Consider the following 15,288-nt stretch of genomic DNA (forward strand, 5'->3'; position numbering starts at 1 on the left):
ATATATGAAGATACTTTCACATGTAACTCAGGGTCAATGACAAAGCTTTGACAAACCTAGACAGCATATTTAAAAGCAGAGACATTAAAAATAAATAAATAAATAAAGTAAAAGCAGAGACATTACTTTGCCAACAAAGGTCCATCCAGTCAAAGCTATGGTTTTTCCAGTAGTCATGTATGGATGTGAGAGATGGACCATAAAGAAAGCTGAGTGCCAAAGAATTGATGCTTTTGAACTGTGCTGTTGGAGAAGACTCCTGAGAGCCCCTTGGACTGCAAGAAGATCAAACCAGTTCATCCTAAAGGAAATCAGTCCTGACTATTCATTGGAAGGGCTGATGCTGAAGCTGCAATACTTTGGCCACCTGATGCGAACAGCTGATTCATTTGAAAAGACCCTCATGCTGGGAAAGATTGAAGACAGGAGAAAGGGTCGACAGAGGATGAGATGGTTGGATGGCATCACCGACTTGATGCACATGAGTTTCAGCAAGCTCTGGGAGTTGGTGATGGACAGGGAAGTCTGGCGTGCTGCAGTGCATGGGGTCACAAAGAGTTGGACATGACTGAGTGACTGAACTGAACTGAACTGAACAGAGTCAATACTAAGAACTTGCTGGAAAACACTGGTATGTCATTTATTTTGCATAGGTAACTTTTGGGAGTCATGTAAATAGGTGGATGGGATTCTGACCCCTTGAGGATGCCTTTGGAGTATGAGGCCTCCCCCTGAATCATGGAACTAAAAGGCCTTGAATCCTCCTTTAAGGTAGAGCAAAAGGAACTGACTGCCGGTCAGGAAGGTGATATTAGGCAGAGGGGAGGGGAAGGGCAGAATTTACAATCAGTGTCCTGTAGGGTTAATTGCACAAGCTTCAGAGTTAGTAACTCTGTATGAATCCCATCTCTACCTCTCTATGTAGCCCTGGGCAGTTCACTTTCCCTCTCTAAACCTCAGTTTTCTCAGCGGCAAAATTGGGCTAATAATAGTGCCAATTCCATAGATTTGTTTTAAGGATTAATGAAATAATGCACATAAGCTAAGACTCACTTCATATCCAAGTGTTAGAACCCAAATCAAATTATCTTTAACCATAAAAGAGAATTTATTGGCTCATATAACTGAAAAATACAGGAGAAACAGCTTCAGGCATAGCTGAATCCAGGGTCTCAACTGATGTCACCAAAAACAACTCTCTAGTCTGCTTTCTTTTGCTCTGGCTCCGTTCCCAAATGAGCCATGCCAAATCACTCTATTTTTCACAACTGCTACTCTAGTCCAAAGCACTATTGTTTCTACCCTAGTGACTATAACAGCTTCCCAACTGATCTCCCTTCTTCCAATACTCCTATCCCTCATTCCTGGTCTCAACTCTACTGGATGCTCTTTAAAGAGCATGAATCAGATTACATGCTTCCCAAATTACACCCCTTCCCAAAACCTTGCAAAAACTTCTTGTACTAAAATCCAAACCCTTCTCTAAGTCCCATCAGACCCTTCAAGGCCTGAACCCCTGAACTCATCTCCTGCTTCCTTTCTCTCTCACTTTACTGCACTGGTCTTCCTCCCATTATTCCTCATGCTGGGGGTGCTTCTTCTGCCAAGAACTTACCCCTGTGCCTTGCTCCCTAAATTAATTCAAAACTCAGTTCCCTTGATCTCAACTGTCCAGGCTTCTATCCTTACAATTCCAAGTCAAGTAAGAAAAACACAGAGCTCTCTTGCACAACAGTTTGTACACAAGTCCAAGGCTGGTTTTCATTGGCCCAAATTGCACTCTGGGCACATCCCTGAACCAGTCGCTGTTGCCAAAGGGCTGAGATGACCTGATTGGTTAGGCTTGAGTCGCATGGCCACCTGGAGCTAATGCAAGTGTGGGCTGCCCATGGAGGAAGGCAATTCCCAGAGAAAAATTGAGGTCATGTTACCAGAAGGGTGAAGTGATGCTTTGTTGTTGTTGTTCAGTAGCCAAGTCATGTCCAGCTCTTCGCAACCCCATGGACTGCAGCACGCCAGGCCTCCCTGTCCCTCACTATCTCCCGTCCATCTCAATGGAAGTGGACTTGGGCAAACTCAGGGAGAAGTGATGCTAGGCAGCCAAAACAACAGATGTCTCTTTTCTGTGTGTTCATAAGTGCCTGACAAATAAGTGTTTGGGGGAAAAAAGAAAAAAGCCAGCTTGCATTGCAGACAAAACTCCTCTGGGATCTTCTTCATCAATATTCATTCATTTAACAAATTTTTATTGAATCACTCAATTCCAGGCTCTGTCCTAAGGGACTCTGCTACTCTCTTAAATCAAAATGTGATAATACAATAGATTATATGACTTATCTAGAACAGTCCCAGGCATTCACTCAACAATATTTATTGGGCTTTTATTAACTTTGGAGAGGAGCTCAGATCACAGCTGTGAACACCATAGGTGGTCCCTCTCCTCCTGGGGTTTATATTCTAATGAAAAAAAAAAAAATGACATATAGCCAAAGAGAACATTTAATCTCAATGGAAGAGCGAGCCATTCTTTTTTTTTTTTTTAGCACAAGCCATTCTTTTATTATTATTATTATTAAATTAATTTATTTTAATTGGAGGCTAATTAGCTTACAATATTGTAGTGGTATTTGCTATACATTGACATGAATCAGCCATGGGTGTACATGTGTTCCCCATCCTGAACCCCCCTCCCACCTCCCTCCCCATCCCATCCCTTAGGGTCATCCCAGTGCACTGGCCCTGAGTGCCTTGTCTCATGCATCAAACCTGGACTGGTGATCTATTTCACATATGGTAATATACATGTTTCAATGCTATTCTCTCAAATCATCCCACCCTTGCCTTCTCCCACAGAGTCCAAAAGTCTTTTCTTTACATCTGTGTCTCTTTTGCTGTCTCGAATATAGGGTCATCGTTACCATCTTTCTAAATTCCATATATATGTGTTAATATACTGTATTGGTGTTTTTTTTTTCTGACTTACTTCACTCTGTATAATAGGCTCCAGTTTCATCCACTTCATTAGAATTTGATTCAGATGCATTCTTTTTAATAGTTGAGTAATATTCCATGGTGTATATGTACCACAGCTTTCTTATCCATTCATCTGCCGATGGGCATCTAGGTTGCTTCCATGTCCTAGCTATTGTAAACAGTGCTGCGATGAACATTGGGGTATACATGTCTCTTTTATTTCTTATTTCCTCGGTGTGTATGCCCAGCAGTGGGATTGCTGGGTCATATGGCAGTTCTATTTCCAGTTTTTTAAGGAATCTCCACACTGTTGTCCAGAGTAGCTGTACTAGTTTGCATTCCCACCAACAGTGTAAGAGGGACCCCTTTTCTCAGCACCGTCTCCAGTATTTATTATTTGTAGACTTTTTTATAGCAGCCATTCTGACTGGCGTGAGATGGTACTTCATTGTGGTTTTGATTTGCATCTCTCTGTTAATGAGTGATGTTGAGCATCTTTTCATGTAGGACAAGCCATTCTTAAGGCTGATACTTTCTAGGGAGCAAAAAGGAGTGGTTGAGCCTTTTCTTTGCTGATGGGCCTTTTGAATTTTTGGAACTGTGTACTTGTATTGATCATTTAAATATATTGATCCATTATTTTCAAAAATGAATGCCATGGATTTCCCTGGTGGTCCAGTGGTTAAGAATCTGCTTGCTAATGCCGGGGACATGGGTTCACCCCCTGGCGTGGGGAGATTCCATCTGCTACAGGGAAATAAGCCTGTGAGTCACAACTACTGAGTCCACTCACCTCAAGCCAGTGCTTCATAACAAGAGAAGCCACTGCAATGAAAAGCAATGAGAAGCTAGCTCACTGCAACTAGAGAAAGCCTAAGTGCAGCAATGAAGATCCAGGGCAGCCCCCCACCCCCAAAATTGATGTTAATTAATTAAATATTTTTTAAAAAGCAATGCCATAAGGAGATACATTGCACCCATGTTCACTAAAGTGAAACGATTGGCTGTGCCAAATGCTCAGGAGCATGTGGAAGAACCAGAAGTCTCTTATGTTGCTGATAAGAAGGTAAAGTATTATAACCACTGTGGAGAACTATTTGGCAGTTTCTTATAAAACTAAACCTACAACAACCTTACAACCCCGGAATTCCTCTCCTAAGAAATAAAAAAGGCAGGTCCACAAAAAAATTGTGATGTTCATAGCTTAATAATTGCCACAAAGTGAAAACAACCCCAAAGTCCATCAACAGAGAAATGAATAAACAAAGTATGCTATGGCTATATAATGAAATACTACTCATCAGTGAAAAGAAACAAATTACTAATCATACAATATATCTGAATCCCAAGAAGAATACGCTGAATGAAAAAAATCAGGCTCAGAAAAGTCATACTGTATGCTTTAATTTATATGCAGTTCTAGAACTGGCAAAACTTATCCAGGTTAATTGTAATAGGAACAGTGGTTGTGGGCGGTGAGAGATGCTATTCATTGGGAAGGGAACTTTCTGTGGAGTTCTCCGTCTCCACATGTTCCCTGTCTTGACAGAGGTGTAGGTTACAGAGATGTTTCCATTTTGTCAAAACTCATGGAACTGCGTGTTTAAGTTCTGTCTGTGCATTTCATTCACCGTAAATTATACCTCAATTTAAAGAGAAAGTAGTTGCAAGTATTTGAATTGAGGAAGCTACCGCCTACTATGGAAATGTGTGACAGGGTAACTCCAGGAGCTTGAAGCTGTGTAAGAGAGATCAGGGAAGGCCCTTACTGAGAAGGTGAGGTTTCAAAGACTGAGAAGAAATGAAAGAGGTGAACTCAACACACATGTGTCAGCTTTTTTTTTTATCAGTGGAGCCCTTCCAAAGCCAAGTCTCTAACATTCGTTTTGTGTCTGCAGCGTTCATAATTGTGTTTTCGCAGTTAATCTCCCAAGTGTTTCTTCAGCATCAACCTTCTGGCTCCCATTGTACAGATGCGCAAACTGAGGTCTTCCCTGGGGGCTCAGCGGTAAAGAATCCGCCTGCCAGTGCAGGAGATGCCGGTAAGATCCCTGGCTGGGGAAGATCCCCTGGAGAAGGAAAGGCAACACTGTTCTTTCCTGGGAAACCCCATGGACAGAGGAGCCTGGTGGGCTACAGTCCACGGGGTCGCAAAGAGTGGGACACAACTGAACGACTACACAACAGCAACAAACCTAAGGTTCACGCCAACAACTAGGACGTGGCGGGAGCCAGGTTCTAGGGCTGCATATTGGGTATCACGGTCCTGAAACAGGAACCGTGAACTCCAGGTTGGGAGGGCAGGAGCAAAGGAATGTTCTCTGAACAAAAGAAGGGCTGGGCGGTCGCGATCGCACCTCTCACCTCCCCAGGCGCCAACCTCCAACTCTGCCGGGAGAGTGGGGTGGGGGTGGGGGCGCCAAGGTCCGGTTCCATTCCGCTGAGTCAGCGCCTCCCAAGCCCCGGGAGGGTTGGCTCTAGAACAAAGGGAGTCAGTGGGGCTGAGAGGCGGGGCGCGAGCCTGGGGAGGAGGCGGGGGGGCGGGGCTCAGCTCCGCGGAGAGGGGCGGGGCTCGGAGGGGCCCAGAGTCAGGAAGAGGCGCTCCATGAGGGGTGGGGCTGGAGGCGGGGCCCGAGCTCGGGGAGTGTCGGTCCGGGAGGGACGAAGGGGTGGGAGGCGTCAGGCTGGAGGGGGCGCCGTGGGCGGACCGAGGACCGGACGCCCTATCTGAGCGCCCGCGGCCCCAGAAGTTTCCAGGAAGCCGCTCGCTCTGCAGCCCCACCTGCTGGTTTCCGCCAGACCCCGCCGGTCCTGTGGATCAGCAGGTCTGATACTCCGCCGAGCCCTGGAGCAAATCCTTCGTCTGCGTCCTCTTCTGTGGAGTGACCACGGCCTTTCTTGTTTCTCAGGGTCTCTGGAGAGTGGATTGGGAGGATGCAAGGGAAGGGGAAGGCTTGTCGTCAGCCTCTTCACCAACACACATTTTGAATACTTGCTAGAAAGAATTGTATTAATAGCTGTACTAATAACTTCACTCGCAATTTCCGCTTTTCCATACACCAATCCATAGAATAGGTGATATTATCATCTTATTTTACAGCTGAGAAGACTGAGGCTCAGAAGCGTTGACGTGGCTTGCCCGGATTAACACAGCTAGTAGGTAGCAGAAGCACTTCAATCTGGTGTCTGACTTGGTATTTAGGGAGTCTTTCTTACCCTAAAGCCGGTGCTCTGAACCACCGTGTAATTACTGCCTAATTATTTTATTCACTAATTTTTCACTAATTTTATTTCACTATTTCACCATTTTATTCACTTTGATTTGTTCATTAAAAAATAGTTATTGATCACTTACTCTGTGCTTGGTCATATACTGAGTATAAGGTATGCAGTGACGAGTTTATAGTTTGTACACAAATAAGGCTTACAGTCTAATCAGAAAACAGTGAGCAACCGATGATAAAACGAATTGCCCAATTAAAATTGTGAAATGTACTTTGGTGGGAAAGTATGGGGAACTATAAGAAAGGTGTTTTCTGGGAGATGAGGGCCTGTGATGTGTCATGGGTGCTCAGTCGCTAAGTCGTTCCACTTTCCCCATGGACTGTACCCTGACAGGTTTCTCCATCCATGGGATTTTCCAGGCAAGAATACTGGAGTGGGTTGCCATTTCCTTCTCCAGGGGATCTTCCTGACCCAGGGATCAAGCCGCAGTCTCCTGTGTCTCCTGAATTAGCAGGAAGATTCTTTACCACTGAGCCACCTGGGAAGCCAGGTTCGTGCTGAACGATTTATGATTTGACTTGGGTCTCCTGCCCCCTTAAAATCTAGCTCAGGGGGCTTCCCTGGTGGTCCAGTGGTTACAACTAGGTGCTTCCAGTGCAGGGGGCACAAGTTCTATCCCTGGTGGGGGAACTAAGACCCCCACAGGCCTCAGTGGGGCAGCCAAAAAGTCTTTATCAAACTTGTTTGAACATTGTGTTAACCAGGATTCTAGCAGTTACAAGTGACAAAACTTACCACAAACTAAAACCAAAGTAAGCATTGCTTTGTCACATTCTGGATTAAGAGCACATTAACAAATATTGACTCAGCTCCTGCCCCTCATGTGTTGGGGGACAAGCATATGGATGTACAACTTATTCACTCAACAAATAGTTGCTGAGCTTTTGTTATGTGTTAGGTAAAACTATCTGATGACCCCATTCTTGTCCCCATGGGAATTAACTGTCTGGTGGGGAGACCAATAACAAACACTAAATACAAATGAGCATATAATTATACTTGTGAGTAGTGCTAGGAAGAAGGGCAGAGCACTCTAAAAGCCTCTAAGCAGGGATCTTGGCCTCATCTGGAAGGTCAAGGGAGACCTCCCTCTCCCAGAGGAATGTTTGGTGTGACATATGAAGGATTCATAGGTGAATTAGGCAAAATAAGAGAGCATTTTAGACAGAGGAAACTGCATGTGCAAAGGTCCTGTGGTAGAAGGGAACATGGTAATATCAAGGACTTGAAAGAAGGTCAGTATGGGGCATGCAAACAAGAAGGAGGACTGGTATGAGATGAGGAGGAAGAGGTAATTAGAGGCTGGTGGATTTTCTCAGAACTTACAATTTGAAGAGACAGGGACCGTGCACAGAGGCTACCATTTTTTGTGTGTTTGCATCAAATGTGGTGATGTGTGAAAGGCATACAGTGCCTGACATACAGCAGACACTCAATAAATGGTAGCTTCTAATACTGTCCCACTGAACTGGGAATTTCTAGAGGTCAGGGACTGTATCCATTTCTTCTCTGTCTACAGGCTCTCTATGGAGGGAGAGGACTCAGCACATGTTTGTGAACCAAGCTAGAAGGAGCAGCATTTAATCTATATCTCAGAAAATGAGGACAGGAAAGAGCACCTCTAGCCAGGGGAAGGTATAGGCCTTGGCCAGGAAGCAGGAATAGACAGCACTGATTTTGGAAAGGCTGGTGGAAAACTGAAGGGGGTTGCACCATAATGATCACTGGTAAATTGCCTCCCCAGCATCCATCCCCTTTGATTTTCATTTGGAGGTCGATTAGTGCCCTTCCCACTGACTCAAGGTGGTGAGGCTAGGGCTACATTCACAGCATCAGGGATGAAGTGAGTACAGGAATGGCTTGACCAATCTTTATATCCATTCCCTTCACTGTGGTGATTGGCTCATGTATGGGCACGTGACCTACATTCATCCAATCACAATGGGTTTCGGGAGTTACAATGATATAGTGAGGATGGGGCTGGAATGTCTCCCCAGTATGAGGGACTTTCTGAAGGCTGAGCCAATCCAGAGTCCTTGTCACTGAGAGATGAAGAGGGAGAAATCAGAATCAGTCTGGGAAGGGCCTGGATGTGGGTTCACCCTGACTTCAATGAGGAGACAAGTCAGCTCCATGCTGTCTTTTTTGACCCACAGCATGGGCACATGCACACGTGATGGAGACAAGAGTTCCCAATCAGAGTGAGCAGTAGGAGGGGAGCAGGAAGTGGAGACGTGAGAGCTGAGACAGCTGCAGAGACATTCATGATGACAGTTTTGTAGCGAATGGCCTGGGTCCTTGAGTAACTGCAGGCAGCAGATCTGGCCACCCACCTGGACAATTCACATGGGGACTATAATGTGAGAAAGACCTGTGATTCACATGGGGACTATAATGTGAGAAAGACACTGTGTTCCTTAAGCCACTCTGTTGTTGGGTCTCTATGTAAGAGCTGTCTGGCTTGGCACCAACTAATTCATTCTCCCTGATACCCAGCAACCTCTCATCCTTTGAGACTCAGCTCAAATGTCCCCTCCTCCAGGAAGTCTTCTCTGAACTCATCCAGAGGAATGATCAGTTCTCCCTGCTCCACGTTTCAAGGTTGTGTTTCTTTCTCTCTCTCTTTTTTGCTGTTGTTTGGTTTTGTTTTATTTATTTTTAATTGAAGGATAATCACTTTACAATATTGGTTTGATTTCTGCCATACATCAATATGAACAAGGTTGTATTTCTAAGTCCCCTCTACAGGCCTCCATCACAGGCCACATCTAATTCAGATGCGCTGCAGTTTTGGAGAAGGTGCCTACCCTGTTGATTGTGATTTGATTCATCCATTCATATAATCTGTAGAGGTTCATACACTTGCAGGCTGTTTGCAAAATCCTGGGAGATGCAGTGTTGGGATGGGGCTAAGAATTTGAGCCCCTGTTCTTGCTTAATTAGTTGAGCTCATGGAAGCAGCTCCGTCTTGTTCTCCTGTCTCTGGTACTCATTTTGTTAGACCAGATCTAGAACTCAGCCTTGTTCCACAAATCCCCCCTCACACGGGCCTTTGTGTGGATAGCAGATTTTACTAAAGATTTGGTGAAGGTGGGAGGAGGGTTTTAATATCTGAAGTTGGTTCTTATTTTATTCTCTTGTTCAGCAACTTGCGAATATCCTTCGTAAGATTTATAGCAATTTGTCATTACTTCGTTTATCTGTCTTTTTACTTTTTGTGTGTTTGTTTTCTTCCTCTATGAGGTTGTAATATGGACTGATCTTGCTCATCATCCTTTTTACAGCACTCAGTACTGGTAGGCAGTAGACTGACCTCAGTTGAATTAATGAATGTGAATTTGGACATTTGTCTGAAATGTTCTTCCACCATAGGGAAATTTTTATCCAGCTCACCCTCTCCAGTTTTTCCAGGCCTTTTCCTATTTCTCATTTTTTTGTATCAGTTTGCCCACAGGGCCTCCAACATTTTTCTTACCCTGTATGTGGAAAATGTTCCATTCTCTCTAGCCCCTACTCCTAAACCCATCTGCAAATCTAACTCCCTAAGGCATTCGGAAACAAGACACCTTTTATATAAGGAAATCTCCACTCCTTCAGACACAGTCATGGTTTTAAGTTTTCTCTACCTTAACCATTTCATCCCTAGTACCCTGTACAGGGCCTGGCACAGTAGAAGCTGAGGCTACACATGTGTGTTAAATTCAAGGGAATGGAGAGACTTTAGATGGTGTGACAGACTAAAGGCCACCAAAATTTCTTTGCCAGTCCTCTTGTTAAGAGATAGGGTCAGTGCTTCCCCTTCTTGAATGTGGACCAGCTAGTGGCTGTTTTGACCAGTGGATTATAGTGAAAATCATGCTGTACCAGTTCCAAACCTAGCTTTTATGAGGACTGGCAGTTGCCACCTTGGGTTTTTGGAGCTCTGAATCACCATGTGAAACTCCAGTGATTCTGCTAGAGAGACCATGTGGAAAGGCCCTGAGATGACAGGGAGATGGGCCCAGTTGAGCTCAATCTTGTTGCTGATGCCACCCAGACATCAGGCATGTGAGGGCAGCCTCGTGGGTGCCTTGGACTCTCAGACCAAACTCATCACCCACTAACTGCTGTTGCCCAGTGACTATGGTTGGTGCCATGGAGCAGAATAACCCACCCAAATCCTTGATCCACCAAGTTGTGAGATATATTAAAATATTCTAAGCCACAACATTTTGAGTTGATTTGTTAGGCAGCATTAGGTCACTGGAACAGAGGGAGCAGTCCCTTGGGGAGCCAGGCCAAGGATGCTGGCTGGGCCACCACCAGGACTCGGGAGGGTGGGCAGGTGACACTCTGGTGGGAAGAGGAAAGCAAAGGGAGCTTCATTTGCACCCTAACGGGGCTGTGGGTGGAGGAACAGGTAGTCAGTGGCCACCTCACCTCTCCTTGGCTGGCCCAAGCTTAGAGAGTCCTTGGCGGTCCTTGGCGTTGACCTCATAGCGGAGGTGTCGAGTACCTTGTACTGATGACATGGGACAGAAAAGGTACATATGTAGAGGTCCGACTCTGTGCCAGGCACAATGATGCATGTGTCCTTAGACCCAGTACAACCCAGAGAGAGATATGCAAATACTGGTCTATATAAGTAAAACTGAGGCTTGGAGAGGGTAAGTGAGCTGCCCAGGGACAGAGCTGGGGTTGGATTCTAGGCTGTCTATTCCAAAGTCCGGCTATGGCACTGTGACCTGGCCACATTAGAGGGGTCAGAGGGATTTGAGGACCTCATGGTGGTAGTGGTGACCACAGCTCCCAGGGGTCTGATATGTGCATTCACCCAGGAGAAGAGGCTGTGTTGCCCCCTGCCAGGATGAGGGCTTTTAAGTTTTTCCCATGGAGAAGAAGGTGGGGGGTATAAGAGAGCCCAGGTTCCCTAAAACCCAGGGAATTAGGCCAGTAGTTCTTACCTTGCTGCAGGACCCAGGCAAAGAGGCAGAATCTCTGCCCGCAGGAGAACAGGGCATTAGAGTGGGAAAACAGGAGTCCAGTCATGGCTGGGTGGCCTGGTGAAGGAAAGGGCCCTTTGCCTCACCGAACCTCAGTTTCCTTATTTGTAGAAGGGAATAACCACAGTACCCACCCTGCTAGTCTTTCACTCATTCATTTATTCATTCATTCATTTTCTCACTTACTCAACAAGCACCTACTGAGCACCGACAGGACCAGGCTGGATGCAGCAGTGTGACAGCGACTTCCAGACCCCTGGCCAGTCCTTGCAGGCACGGAGTGGGGAGAGATGATGGTCCCCAGACCCGGAACAGCTCCTTTCCCATCCGGGAGCTCTCTTCTCACTTCCGGGCAATGGCAGTGCTCATCACAGTGGAGGCTCAGAGATACTTCCTGGGGCCTCTGGGCAAAGGCTGCGGGGAGGTGAGCGGATCATGGGATGGAGAGGAGGCAGAAGCGAATGGTGGCTGATTCTCAAGGCTAAGTCCTGTGACAGTGAAATGGGTCCTCTGCCCGTGGCCATCTCAGGAGGGCAGGCTGGGCTGCAGAGGCAGATGGAGGAAGGCTGGGTCTGGCAGGTTGAAGAGGCCTCTGAGAGCCCCTCTGGGGGTCAGAACTGAGACTCAGATCCCGCCAGACTGCTCCAGAGTATGGTCTGTCAAGGAGGCCTCAGGGCACCCCAAAATAGAAAGAGTTCTTTCCCTGTGTACAGTTTTTACAATTTCCAAAGCTCTTACCCTGTGGCCTGAAAATATACATTAAGAGGGTCATTTTGCAGATGGAAATATTGAGACTCAGAACAGTGACTGGCCTGTCTAAAGTGATCTGTTAAATTGAGACAAGAACTCACCTTCCTGGTCACTCCTAGTGCTCTGTCTCACCCTGACTCCTCTCCTCTCCTTACTGACCTTCTCCCCATGAAGTCCCATTGACCCCAGCTCACCATCTACCTTCTCCTCGGGGCCCTGGGACACCCCCTCCCCCTCGCCATCCCCATCCATGGTGATTCAGGAGCTGTCATCTTTCAGGGAGTGAGGAGATGCCAGGGAAGAGCGGGGATGCAGACTGGGGTGCAATCCTACTGCCTCACACTCACCCCAGGCAGGCAGAGAGGACACCTTCTGTGCCTGGAGGCCAGGGGGATGGAACTCACACTTCATCTTTTACTTTCAGGCTCACCTGTGATCCTCAGAGAACCCTGCCCGGTGAGGAATTTTACAAGTGAGGGATTTTTATCAAGACATGATAAGACGTGACCAAGATTTCCCAGTGAGCAAGTGCCAGAGCCAGGACACGAACCCTGGTCTGGTTCTGCACAACCCCGGTTATTTTTTTTTTTTTTTTTTACAACCCCGGTTATTATGCAGAGCCCTTTCTGAGTCTGGTGCCAAGAGAGGCAGGGAGGTGGCTGGGCAGCCGGATGGTCAGGCATTCGGGGGGACACGGAGTCCAGCTGTCTAGAGACAATGTAGATACGGCACCAGCCAGCAGGTGTCCCTGTGACAGCCGTGCTCCCCAAGGTTCTCCCGGAAGGAGGCAGAGCGAAATCATGCAACAGCAAGATTAGGATTTTTCATGAAAACAAGCAAGAGACAGCAAGGGTAAAACAGGGGCTATAGCTCTACTGGAGATGGTGGGGAGGATGAACAATATCACTCATGAAGAGTCCAGCCAGGCGCTCAACAAGCAGGCGTCATCCCCCTTTGCAACCTGTGCAGTCTTAATTTCTCTGTGGCTCAGTTTCCTCATCCATCAGATGGGAATTACAGCAGCTGCCTCACAGGATCTCTGTGAGGATTAGGGAGTTGATGTAAACCTGGCACATTGTGAGGACTCCATACATGTTTAGTGTTGACTATATTCCTCCTGTCGGTAGCATCCTATCCTGTTGGGCCTCACGGCTTTATTTCCCACCACTCCCACAAACCCCACCAGTCACACTGAGGATCCTCCCTAGACACAAGCGCAGGAAGCCAAGAATGTGGACAGAAATGCATATAAGGTGTGTTCACCCGGAGGGTGAGGGAGTTTGGAAGTCATTGTCCTTGGCGGGTGACATACTATATCTAGAAAACCCTAGAGATGCCACACCAAAACTGCTAGAACTGAACCATGAATTCAGCAAGGTAGCAGGATACAAGATTAACACACAGATGGACTTCCCTGGTGGCATGTTGGATAGGAATCCGCCTGCCAGTGTAGGCGACGCGAGTTCAGTCCTCGGTCCAAAAGATTCCACACGGGTGGAGCAATTAAGCCCGTGAGCCACTAATCCTGCGCCTGACCTCCAGGGCCCTCGAACTGCAACTACTGAGCCCTTGCGCCTGGAACATGTTCTCGACAACAGAGAAGTCACTGCAGTGAGAAGCTCAAACACTGCAAGCAAGAGTAGCCCCCACTCGCCACGACCAGAGAAAACCCCCATACAGCAACAAAGACCCAACACAACAACAACAAAAAAAGATTAACATACAGAAATCTATTGCATTTCTTTACACTATGAATGAAATATCAGAAAGGGATAATAAAAACAAAATCTTTTTAAAAATCACATTTAAAAAAAGAAAGCAAACAGGAATAAACCTGACCAAGGAAGTGAAAGATTTATATCCTGAGAACTATAAGATAGTGTTAAAGGAAATTGAAGATGACTCCTGGTAGCTCATACAGTAAAGAAACTGCCTGCAATGCGGGAGACCTGGGTTCGATCCCTGGGTTGGGAAGATCCCCTGGAGAAGGAAATGGCAACCCACTCCAGTATTCTTGCCTGGGAAATCCCATGGACGAAGCAGCCTGATAGGCTACAGTCCATGGGGTCACAAAGAATCAGACACAACTGAGCGACTAACACTTTCATAGAAATGGAGAGATATCCCACGCTCTTGGATTGGAAGAATTAACATTGCTAAAATGGTCACAGTGAACTTCCCTGATGGTTTGGTGGTTAAGATCGGCCTGCCAAGGGTGGAGACAGAGATTCCATCCTTGATCTGGGAAGATTCCACATGCCACGGGGCAACTAAGCCCATGTACCACAGCTACTGAGCTGAAGCATTAAAGTCCATGAGCCACAACTACTGAAGCCCACGTGCCTCTAGAGCCTGTGCTCTGCAACGAGAGAAGCCCCTGCAATGAGAAGCCCATGCAACGCAATGAAGAGTAGCCTCTGCTTTCTCTGGCAACTAGAGAAAGGCCATGCACAGCAACGAAGACCTAGCAAAGACAAAAATAATTAATTAAGATGAGAGCATTAAAAAATTGAATTGCTTCCTAAAAAAAAAAATGAGCATAGTACTCAAAGCAATCTGTAGATTGCTACAGATTTAATGCAATCCTTATCCATGTCCTTACCTATGAAACGGTGACAATATCAGCGAATGAGCCATTGGCACAAGTGAAACCCCAAGCCCTGTGCCTGGCACGGTAGCTGCAGGACTTGGTGCTGGGGCTGGAGGCTTGGGAGTCCCCGCTCTCTTATAACCACCAACCATTCGTGATTCTTAATCTGATAGTCGGGAGCCTCTATAGCAGATTGGGGTCCTTGTGTTCTCGCAGTACTTCTGAAAGCCAGAGAACCGTCTCCTACTGAAATGGGAAGAGGTCATCAAGCCAATAAAGGAGCCTGTGTTCTGGACTGGGAACACCGGTGCTCCAGGAGGTCATGTGGTGAGTCCTGCCCCGCAGGGCCAGGACAGCTGCCTTGAGTAGTTGGGAAATAAATTATTATCAATGCTCTCTTTAAAAAAAAAATCAGGCGAGGGTGAACGTGGTAATTTCAAAAGTTTGGAGCCACTGATCTGGCTTCATTCCTCCGTTCTCCCTAGGGCCAATGTGTGGACAGAAACACTAAGGCCCTAGTTTGGAGCCTAAGGATCATAGTCTCAGAAGCAGCCCATTGTTTGATGAGACGAGGGTCAGGAGGTGTCATTTTCGTGTTATGATGGAAAGGAACTAACATTTATCAGGGCCCTTCTATATGTCAAGTGCCTTACAGGTATTCTCATTATCACAATAAGCCTTTCAAATACTGTGCGATTTTACAGATGA

At 46.5% G+C, this 15,288-nt stretch overlaps 1 long non-coding RNA gene across 1 annotated transcript; it reads right to left on the reverse strand.

Annotated features, from left to right (window-relative positions):
- Nucleotides 1-4,820: 4,820 nt before the first annotated feature.
- LOC122698178 lies at nt 4,821-6,197 on the reverse strand. Its single transcript, XR_006342284.1, has 3 exons — nt 5,756-6,197; nt 5,338-5,450; nt 4,821-5,042 (listed from the first exon to the last, which is right to left on the reverse strand). It is a non-coding gene; the product is annotated as an uncharacterized LOC122698178 (long non-coding RNA).
- Nucleotides 6,198-15,288: the final 9,091 nt, after the last annotated feature.

Source organism: Cervus elaphus, chromosome 8, assembly GCF_910594005.1.
Source record: "Cervus elaphus chromosome 8, mCerEla1.1, whole genome shotgun sequence".
NCBI classification, from domain to species: Eukaryota; Metazoa; Chordata; class Mammalia; order Artiodactyla; family Cervidae; genus Cervus; species Cervus elaphus.